This window comes from Babylonia areolata, chromosome 29 (genome assembly GCF_041734735.1).
Source record: "Babylonia areolata isolate BAREFJ2019XMU chromosome 29, ASM4173473v1, whole genome shotgun sequence".
NCBI lineage: Eukaryota > Metazoa > Mollusca > Gastropoda > Neogastropoda > Buccinidae > Babylonia > Babylonia areolata.
In genome coordinates, this window is record NC_134904.1 from 22,104,535 (window position 1) to 22,115,551 (window position 11,017).

The following is an 11,017-nucleotide window of genomic DNA, read 5'->3' on the forward strand; positions in this document are numbered from 1 at the left end:
GCCCGGGCTTCGGACGTGACATGATTTCGGAATGATCAGTTTACACTAAAAGTAAAAAGTAATGCCTTTCTCGGCAGTCAGTGGCGACGGACTGACCGACTATATATTTTTTTTATACGCCAACTGTAATCACCGAATTGTCACGGTTTCTCCGCCGGCCGATCATAGTCACGTCAGTGTTTGGGCCATAGATCGAGATATATATCAGTACTGAGATGTATATATCATCATGTAGTATCCCAGTGGTTTGTCCGGCCGGGTGTGGCCCGGCGCACTCAGTTTACCGCCAGTACAGCACTACTGACTGACAACCGCCGCGTATTTTTATCACCGGCAGTAGTTAATTAATAATTGTTCTCTTCTTCTTCTTCTTTCCCTTGACTACCGCCTTCATCATTTTGAAGATTCTGTAGACTATAAGAGGGGTTTGCGTGTTTTGTGGTTTCCTGAGGTAGAGGTTTCTGGGCCAGGGGATGGGGGGTGAGGGGGGGGAGGTATGGGGGCGGGGGGGGGGGGAGGTAATCAGATTCGGGATTTGAAGCCTTCCAGGGTTGTGCTGAGAGCAGTCTCAGCAGGAAGGCTGTTCCAGTTTGTTATTGTTCGAGGAAAGAAAGATTTTTGTCTGTACAGCGTCCTGCAGTTGGAGAGGTGGTATGCAGCTGGATGCGATCCTCGGGTCCCAGTGGATGCTGAAGGATTTTGAGAGGGCTTGCGGCATGTGTTGATGATAAGACTGCCGCTATGGAACTTATAGAAGTTAATCAGTCTTGCCTTTCTCCTTCGCTCTTTGAGGGGAGACCACTGAAGAGTCTCCATCATGTCTTAAACACTGGATGTTTTCCTGCGTCGATGGGTCGCCCAGCGAGCAGCCCGGCCGGCGTTGTACTGCCTCAAGTTTGTTAATATCCTTCTCTGTATAGGGGTCCCACACAGAGCTGGCATACTCGAAGGTTGGGCGGACCAGTGTTTGGTAGACTTGCTGTTTGATGCGCTGGGAGCCTACTTTCAGGTTCCGTCTTAGTAGGCCTAAGGTCTTGTTGGCTCGGTTGGAGACATTGGAGATGTGGGGGGTCCATCTAAGGTCAGAGGTGATGGTGATGCCGAGGTATTTGGATTTATTGACTACATCAAGGGTGTGGCCACGAAGGGTGTACTCTGATGGTAGGGGGTCTCTCTTCCGGCTCACTCGCAGGGTCTGACATTTGTTTGGATGGAAGCTCATAAGCCACTTCTGCTCCCATTCTCAGGCAAGGCAATCCAGATCCTTTTGTAGGGCTTGCTGGTCGCTGATGGAGGAGATGGTTTTGTGGCACAGGGTATCATCAGCAAAGAGACGAGCAGTGGAGGACAGTCCAGTCGGCATGTCGTTGATGTAGAGCAGGAACAGGCAAGGCCCAAGATCAGAGCCTTGTGGGACTCCAGATTCTACAGGAACAGGACTGGAAGTGGCTCCATCCACCACTACAGACTGCTGTCTATCTGATAGGAATTTCCTGATCCAGGTGTGAACTTTCTCTGTGATGCCAATGGAGTGGATCTTGTGAAGCAGGAGGGAGTGGCAGACTTTATCGAACGCTTTGGAGAAGTCCATGATGAGAGCGTCTGTCTGTTTTCCGGCTTCAAGATTTACTGAGAGCTCGTCTACAAGTCCGATGAGCTGGCTTTCACAGGATCGCTGGCGTCTGAAACCGTGTTGTGCTTCGGTGATGATTCCATTCTTTTCTGCAAAGTTCATAATAGAGCTTGTGATGATGTGCTCCATTATTTTGAATGGTATACTGGTCAGGGAAATAGGGCGGTAGTTTTCTGGGCGGTAGCGCCCACCTTTCTTGAAGACTGGGGTGACGTTGGCCATCCTCCAGTCTCTCGGAACTACTCCGGTGTTGAGTGCATTCCGTCGCACTGCCACGGTAGTAGCCGCTACTCGGACGCTGCCGGCTGGGTAGAAATAGCCAGTAGTTCCGGCAACTCAGTGAAGACTCAGGCTCGACCTGCTTCGATCTGTTTTGGCGGTCCCGCCGCCAATAACTAATATGTATTAAAACTCATCAGTTGTTCGCAATTAGACTTGCCCGCCGTTTACATTTACCCTTAGGCACCCATGTTATTTCAACCTTTGAAAAAAAAAAAGAAAAAAAAAAGAGAACAAAATTGACGAACTTTTCCAGGCCAGTGCACCCAGTCAGAGAAAGCCTTCAAAAACACCTCGGAATACTGGAGCTCAGTACACTGTCTGACGACCATACAACCTATCATCTGTACAATACACACGTTGAGCTGGTCGCTTCGACCTCCGGAGTACCGTGTCACCAAAGGAAAGGGACCGAGGCACTTGAAGGGAAAATGTCTCAGTCTTGAAGAAGCTAAAAACTGAGCCAATCATTGCTTGTAGAAGGCGCATCAGTTTGAAAGAAGTATATTTCTTCTCAAGGGAAAAACTGAAAAACCGAGAAATTGTAGCCGGTAAAGAGTCATAGTGGGTTCGTGTTGCTCTCCTCGTTGGCCCGACTCCAGCATCAATTTCAATAGTGGTGTTGTGGATCCTCCCGCCTCCGGCGAACTGATCACTGATGAAAAATGGAAGGAAGCTTCACTCGCGGAGAAAAAAAGGAACAGTGAAGAAAGAAAGAAAAAAGAAAGAAAAATGAGAGAGAAAGAGAGAGAGGGAGAGAAGAAAAAAAAACTTGAAAAAAAAAGAATAAAAAAGTGATGATTCATTTTTTGTCGACCTCTCCTCCCAGTTGTCTTTATCCACCACATAATCCCTCAACCCGGAACACTGTAAATAATCAGTAATGCGTCTGTTGCCATGTCGTGAATTACTGCTGAGCTGCAGCTCAGTTTTAGTGTTGTCTTTGAATGATCAGTGTGCATTCATCTCACTCTCGCTCAGTCTGGCAGAATGGTAAAGACGCTCAGCTGCCCGGCCGCGGCAATATATTAAGTCCGTGAGGGTGTGGGTTCTTCTTCTTCCTCGTTCGCCTCCCATTAGATGAGCAGCCCGGTGTCCTCGATGAAGGCTGCCGTCCGTCAGTCGCAGCTCCTCCAGGGTGCCGTACAGTTTGGCTTCCACTACTGTCGGTGTTGGCCAGTACTTCCTCCTGGATGCTGCATGCGTCCTACTGTCTTGAACTGTGGTCGGTTGTCACTGGTCCCTCACCACAAGGGCACTCTCCACTCTGTCCAATGCCAAATTTTGTGTGCATGTGGTAGAGCAGGCGGTTGTGTCCAGTCCTCAGTCCTCAGGCGGAAGATCTTGACCTGTTCCTGTCGTTCCAGCAAATGGTATCTGTCTTCTCTAGGTCAGGTCATTATATCTGCTACTGGTAACCTGTAATCCAGTACAACCTGTTCAGGGTCGGGTTGCCGGCGACTAAACCGGCACTCCTACCGCTCCCTTCCTGGTGAGGCGGGTGGCTAGACACCCTTATGGAGATCCATAAAAGGGCGTTGGCTCAGGAGAGCCATCTAGCTCCACCGTGCTGTGTGCATGCCACACGCAGTTGGCCCCCGGGGTGTGTCTACCCATGCATGCGAAGTCTGGATCCGGCAGAATCTGCGGAAGAAACCTATCGGTTCAACGGAGAGGAAGGCGGTTACAGCAACGCACTGTGGAGTGCAGAGAGCAAGATGAGACACCGAAAGGATATCTTGGTCATCCACTGCATCCGTGCTCATCCTCCAGTCGTCTCGACTTAGTCTTGCCACTGGAAATTTGGTGGACCCGGACGAGAGAGTGAGGTCGACGTTGCGCAACTCCTCTTCACTTTAAACAAACTCATCGCGCAAGTCATCAGTCATCCAAAATGACCTTTCATCCTTCATCATTTCATCACCCCCAAGTCCTGTGGCGACAGGCGAGCGACGAAACGACAGGTGTGGGTACACTGGCAGTCGCAGCCGCAGACCTGCACGCAGGCGGCTCAGGCCATAGGGTCGTTCTTCGTCGACAGGAGCAGCGATGGAGCTCGGCAGCCGTCTGAGCAGCCCTCTTTAGGAATGCACTGCTCACCTGCCTGGCATGAGGAAGGGGCTAGAAAAGGTGCCCTAAAAATTGCCTGCTCCATATCACCCTGGTCAGCATACCGCGGCTGGCGGGGACCCTACATCAGCGGTCGAAACAACAAGAAAGAAAAGAAAAAAACAAGGATCGTTCCTCTCACCATTGGTGCTTGGAACATAAGGACTCTCCTGGACAGAGATAACGCGGACAGACCCCAAAGGAGAACGGCACTAGTTGCATCCGAACTCGCCAGATACAACATTGACATCGCAGCCTTGAGTGAGACTCGGCTTGCAGGCGAAGGCGAGCTCTGTGAACAGGGATCTGGTTACACCTTCTTCTGGAGTGGACGAGGAAGCGAAGAGCGACGTGAAGCTGGCGTTGGTTTTGCAGTAAAAACAGCACTTGTCAGCAAGCTAGCTGGAATCCCCAAGGGAGTCAACGATAGGCTTATGACCATGAAACTTCCACTGGCATCTGGCCAGAAGCACCTCACCATTGTCAGTGTCTACGCCCCAACCATGACCAACCCGGATGAAGTGAAGGCGAAGTTCTACGAGGACCTTCACTCTGTCATTGCTGCTATCCCTAAAGCAGATAAACTCATCATTCTTGGGGACTTCAATGCTAGAGTTGGCTCTGACTACATCTCCTGGGATGGAGTGATTGGAAAGCATGGTGTGGGCCACTGCAACCCAAATGGATTGCTTTTGCTTCAGACCTGTGCAGAGCACGAACTGCTGATAACCAACACAGTTTTCTGCCTCCCTACCCGTAACAGGACGTCATGGATGCACCCTCGCTCAAAGCATTGGCATCTCATCGATTATGTCATCGTCAGAAAAAGGGATAGGCAAGATGTACGTGTAACAAAGACCATGTGCGGCGCCGAGTGTTGGACAGACCATCGCCTTGTAGTCTCGAAGCTGAATATTCGAATCCAGCCCAAGAGACGCCCCCAAGGCCAGAAGGCTCCAAAACGGCTTAACATCGCTAAGCTGAAAAACATCACCATCAAACAGTCCTTTGTGGAGCTGCTGGAAGATCGTCTGGAATCCGCCTCTCTGGACAACCAGAATGTGGAGTCTGACTGGAGGACCCTGCGTGAGCTGATCTATAGTACAGCTTCAGAGACCCTGGGACCCATGACCAGAAAGCACAAAGACTGGTTTGATGAAAACTGTGATGAAATCAAGCAGCTTCTGGATGAGAAACGCCGTCTGCATCAAGCCTACCTGAGCAACCCAAAGTCCACATCAAAAAAGGATGCGTACGATGCCATCTGCAGGACTGTTCAGCAAAAGTTACGCCAGATGCAGGATAAGTGGCTGAGTGACAAAGCTGATGAGATCCAGGGATATGCTGACAGGCACGATATGAAGAGGTTCTATGATGCCTTAAAAGAAGTCTACGGCCCCACATCCTCAGGATCATCCCCCCACCTCAGTGCAGATGGGAATACCTTGATCACCGAGAAGGAGAAAATTCTCGAACGCTGGGCTGAGCACTTCAACAGTGTCTTAAATCGCCCTTCCTTCATAAATGATGAAGCCATAGACCGTCTCCCACAAGTCCCTATCAACGAAGCACTGGACGATCCGCCAACACGTCTTGAGACCCAGAAAGCAATCCGTCTGCTATCCAGTGGCAAAGCACCTGGCTCAGACTCCATACCAGCAGAGGTCTACAAGGATGGAGGCACTGTGCTGACTGAGAAGCTCCATCAGCTGTACTCACTCATGTGGAAAGAAGAGACGATCCCCCAGGATTTCAAAGATGCATCTATCATTCACTTGTACAAGTGAAAGGGGAACCGGCAAGCCTGTGATAACCATTGGGGCATTTCCTTGCTCTCCATCGCAGGCAAGATACTTGCCAGTATCCTACTAAACCGCCTCACAGCACACCTTGACCAAGGTCATTTGCCAATGTGGATTCTGGAAAGAGCGCGGAACCACCGACATGGTGTTTGCTGCAAGGTAGCTGCAAGAGAAATGTCAGGAGCAAAATGCTGATCTGTTCTCCACCTATGTCGACCTCACTAAGGCCTTCGACACCGTGAGTAGAGAGGGACTGTGGAAGATCATGGCCAAGTACGGATGCCCTCGGAAATTTATTTCCTTGGTCAGCCAATTCCATGAAGGCATGCAGGCTCGAGTCCAGGACAATGGCGAAACATCTGCTCCTTTTGCTGTCACAAATGGTGTCAAGCAAGGCTGCGTCCTGGCTCCAACGCTGTTCAGCCTCATGTTCTCTGCAATACTTACTGATGCCTTCAGAGATGGCGATGTTGGAATCGGCCTAAAGTACCGAACAGATGGCAAGCTGTTTAACCTCAGAAGGCTTCAAGCAAAAACAAAGAAGGTCATGACAGACATCATCAGAGACTTTTTGTTTGCTGATGATTGTGCCCTCAACGCTGGATCTGAAGCTGACATGCAACTCAACGTCGACAAGTTTGCCACTGCCAGCAGGAACTTCGGCCTTGCCATCAGCACGAGGAAAACTGAAGTTCTCCATCAGCCAGCCCCAGGGAAACCCTACGTTGAGCCCAACATCACAGTCAACGGTCAGAGACTCAGTGCGGTGGAGCGGTTCACATACCTTGGCAGCACACTGTCACGAAATGTGACAATCGACGATGAAGTGAACGTCAGGATTGCAAGAGCAAGCGCAACTTTTGGTAGACTCAATGCAAATGTCTGGAACAGAAGAGGCATTAGTCTTGAGACCAAGCTAAAGGTCTACAGAGCAGTAGTTCTCCCCACACTACTGTACGCCTGCGAAACTTGGACAGTGTACCAACGACATGCCAAGAAGCTGAACCACTTCCACACAACATGCCTCAGGAAGCTACTGAACATCAAGTGGCAAGACAGGACCCCAGACACAGAGGTGCTCGCAAAAGCCACCCTTCCCAGCATCTTCACCATCCTGATGAAGTCCCAGCTTCGCTGGGCTGGACACGTGGCGCGCATGCCAGACCATCGGCTGCCCAAAAGGCTCTTCTATGAGAGCTGCAACAAGGGAAGAGATTACACGGAGGTCAGAAGAAGCGCTTCAGAGATACTCTGAAAGTCTCTCTGAAAGCGTTTGATATCAACTCTGACTCCTGGGAGGAATCTGCAGTGGACCGTGACAAATGGCGCACTGCTGTGCATAAAGGCGCCAAGTTGTGCGAGGCCAGCAGGACTGCTGCAGCTGTTCAGAAGAGGCAGGCCAGAAAGTCACGGGCAAACAAGCTCCCTGACAATGGTATGCCTATCTTTGTCTGCCCCAACTTTCAGCGAACATTTCGTGCGCAGATTGGACTATTCAGCCATCTGCGCATTCACAGATAGATTCATGAGCATCCTCCCCCCCACCCCACCACCACCCTCCCTCCATCCCCCAGCTGGATGACAACGATGGTCATCATCGATCTCGATGGACACACCACCACCATCTGTCTTCTGGGTTATATTTGGGGTGCTGGAGGCGCCACTTTATTCCTTGCTGTGCCTTGATGATTGTCCTGATTTCATCGTATGACACCAGTTTGTTGGCCTGCTCCTTCTGTGCACCGTCTTTTGCCAGAATGTCTGCTTTTTCGTTGCCTCTGATGCCACAGTGTGCTGGTACCCATTGTATCACCACTTTCTCCACTCTGGCACTCAGGGCAACAAGGGCTGAAGTGAGATGGTTCTGTTCTTTGCAGCGGGAGTTCTTGAGGGCTTGGAGCACGGAGAGAACGTCTGAGAACACCACCACCTGCACTGTTGTTCTTGTGGAGTTCTGCGAAACTGTTGTGGCTGCCTCACAGAGAGCTTCTCGTTCAGCTCGGAAGTTGGTGGAGTATTTTCCTGTTGGGATTGCAATTTCTTCATCTCCGTCTTTGTATCGGAGGAAGATTCCAGCTCCACCATCCCTCGTTGCTTCTGTGGCGGAGCCATCTGTAAAGACATGGGTCCAGTCTTCCTGGGGGTACTGGTTGCAGATGTACTCCATGGCCAGGGCCTTCCTTTGGGTGTCTGACTGTATTCCCCTCTTCTCCACTCCGGGAATGCTGGTGACGACTGTTGGGAACACATGCCTCTTCCAAGATGGGTGGGTGACATTTGCCGGGATAGGCTTTGCTTCGTGTTCCATCAAGACTGGGGTTTGTCTTTCAATGCGTCTTGACTGGTGGATGAAGCTGCCTCTTTTCAGCCGGCGGCTCTTGGTGGGTCTGCTCATTCTGTTGTTTATTGGATGGTTTTCAAGGCGTTTGAATTTTGCTGCCTGGATGAGGATCTTTGTGTCCCTTCTGTCCTCCAATGACTGTAGCCCAGTGGTCTCCTCCATCTTCAGGATTGGGGTGATTCTCATGGCGCCAGTTATGACACGCTGAGCTTGGTTCTGTATCTTGTTGAGATGGCCGAGGTTAGACTTTGCAGCTGATGCCCATGCTGATGTCCCGTACTCAACTTCAGGTCGGACTCTCCCCGTATAGAGTCTCTTTAGAATACGTTCATCAGCCGCCCAGTCCGTCCCTGCAAGTTTCTTCATGATCGCCAGTCTCAGCTTGGCCTTGCTACAGCATCTGGTGATCTGCTGTTTCCAAGTGAGCCTGCGGTCAAAGGTCACTCCCAGGTAGGTAGGTGTGGGTTCCTCTGCAAGCCTTTGGTTGTTCAGTGTCAGTTTCGCCTCTTGCTTCTTGCTGGATAGGCTGAAGACTGTGTAGGTTGTTTTGCTTGAGTTGACAGCGACAAGCCATTCCTTGGTCCAGTTGCTGATCTTGTTGAGCGCAGTCTGGAGGCGTACCTGTGCTGTAGTGGTGTGTTCTTCAGAGTACCAGGTCATCTGCCTAGATCGCTCCTTTGACCCCTCTTGGCAGTTCTCTGACAATGTCATCTATGAAGGTGAGGAACAGCGTTGGCGAAAGGACTCCTCCTTGTGGTACTCCCTGTCTCAGCACCTTCTTCTTGCTCTTCTGGCCCTGAATCTTGACTTGGGCTTGGCGGTTGTGTAGGTACTGACTGATCCAGGTGTACATCCTCCCAGACACATCACATCGCCGTAGTTTGAGCCTGAGTCCGTCCTACCAGACTTTGTCAAACGCCTTCTCCATGTCAATCCAGACAGCAAGCGTGTTTTTCTTTTCTTGGAATGCGTCCTCAATGCTTTGAGTGATGAATGTGATCTGGTCTTTTGTTGATCTGTGTTGGCGGAAGCCTGCCTGTTCAGGGCTCAGCAGCTGATACTTCTCAAGGTGCCAGACAAGCCTAGTGTTGACAAGTCTGTCCATCAGCTTTCCTAAGCAGCTTGTCAGGCTGATGGGTCTGTAGCTGTCAGCCTTCGACTTGTCCTTTCCCTTCTTGTGTATGGGGATCATGTCTGCTTGCCTCCAACACTGTGGGACTGATCCTACCTTCCAGCTGGAGTTGAAGATTGTTAAAAGGACTGCCTTGCTCTTCATCCCAAGATGCAGAATCATTTCATTTGTGATTTCGTCTGGTCCAGGTGACTTCTTCAGGTTGAGGCTCTGCAACACTTCCTCCAGCTCTTTCTCTGTGAAAGCTGTGGTCATGACTTCCTCTTGGGGCTTTTTCTCATGAAGTTCACCCTGGGCCCTGTGCACTGCAGCTCTATGTTCAGGAGGGACTTCCAGATTGCTGATGTTTTCATGGACGTCTATGAAGTGGTCTGCTGCTTTCTTTCCAGAGAGGTAATTTCCATTCTCTTGTATTGTTATTGTGGTGTGACTTGTTGTTTCGTTGCTGAGGTTTCTAGCCAGTTTCCACAGCTTGCTGCCAGGCTTTCAGTTTTCTCTTGCCAGCTTTTTCTTGCAGCTTGTGCGCAGGACAGCTTGTATCTGGCAGTTCAGCGCTATGTTGTTCTCCAGTGATGGCTGCTTTTCTGCTCGTTCCCTGGCTTCCGTAACAGCATCTTCCAGATTCTGGAGTTCCTCCGTCCAGTAGGGCTTGTAGTCTTTGCGTGCTCCTCTTGGGATGGATTCTATAGCAGCTTTCAAGACGGCCTTTGTGAAGTCTTGAACCATCTTGTTTGAGTCCTTCTGCCTGATGTTGATTGGCTTTGTGTATGTATTTGTGAGGGTCTCAAAGAGAGTCCAGTCCGCCTTTCTGTAATTCCAGCAGGGAAAACACTGCTTGAGGAGCCTGCAAGTTGAGGTTGACAGAGAGTTTTACGGGCTTGTGGTCACTTCCTCCAAGCTGGTTGAGGACTTTTCTTGTGGTCCTGACGAACAGGTCGTTGGTGACGAACGCTAGCTCTGGTGTTGATGTGGTCATCCAGCGTCTAGAGTAGAAGGTGGGTTCATCATCTTCTTTGTTGACTGAGACGAAGATGTGTGTCAATCTCCCAATCCTCAACTTCTTCGCCTCTCCTGTCCGTCTCCTCATAGCCCCATTTCTCTGAGTGACTGTTGAAATCTCCCACCACCATGCAGTTGTTGTCTGGGATGTTCATGTATGTGAGGGAAAGATCACAATCTTGAGGGCAACAGACATTGTAGATCCTGATGTTGTGTTCTTTAAAGACTATATCAACCCCTTGGATCTCTTCCTGTTGATTGGTATTGATCTTGAGTTCTTATGCGGTGATGGAATTCCGCGCCAAGACAAGCACCCCTCCTTTGTTTCTTTCCTCACGGTCCAACCTGATGGTCTCGTAACCCCTCACTTGAAAGCAATGGTTTACGGTCAGATGTGCCTCTTGGACACATGCAATGTCAATATTTTCTTGGTGCATCCTTTCTGCCAGGGCAAGTTTCTTCTTATGCACCCCTTCTGCATTCCACTGGAGAATGTTGAGTGTTCTGGGTGGTACTGTTTGCTTGGCCCCACCAGGCGGATGAGGTCTCCTTCTTCGTCGCATGGGCATGCGGAATTTCCTTGTCCGACCACTGGTTGCTTGGGGTGGGCCCCTTTGAGGCATAGGGCCCGGCTTCCGGCCTCCCCGGCGGGTCTCCGAAGGTCGAACGCCACATCGAGATTCTGTGGACTGCATCATCATGGAAGTGTGGATGCGTGATGT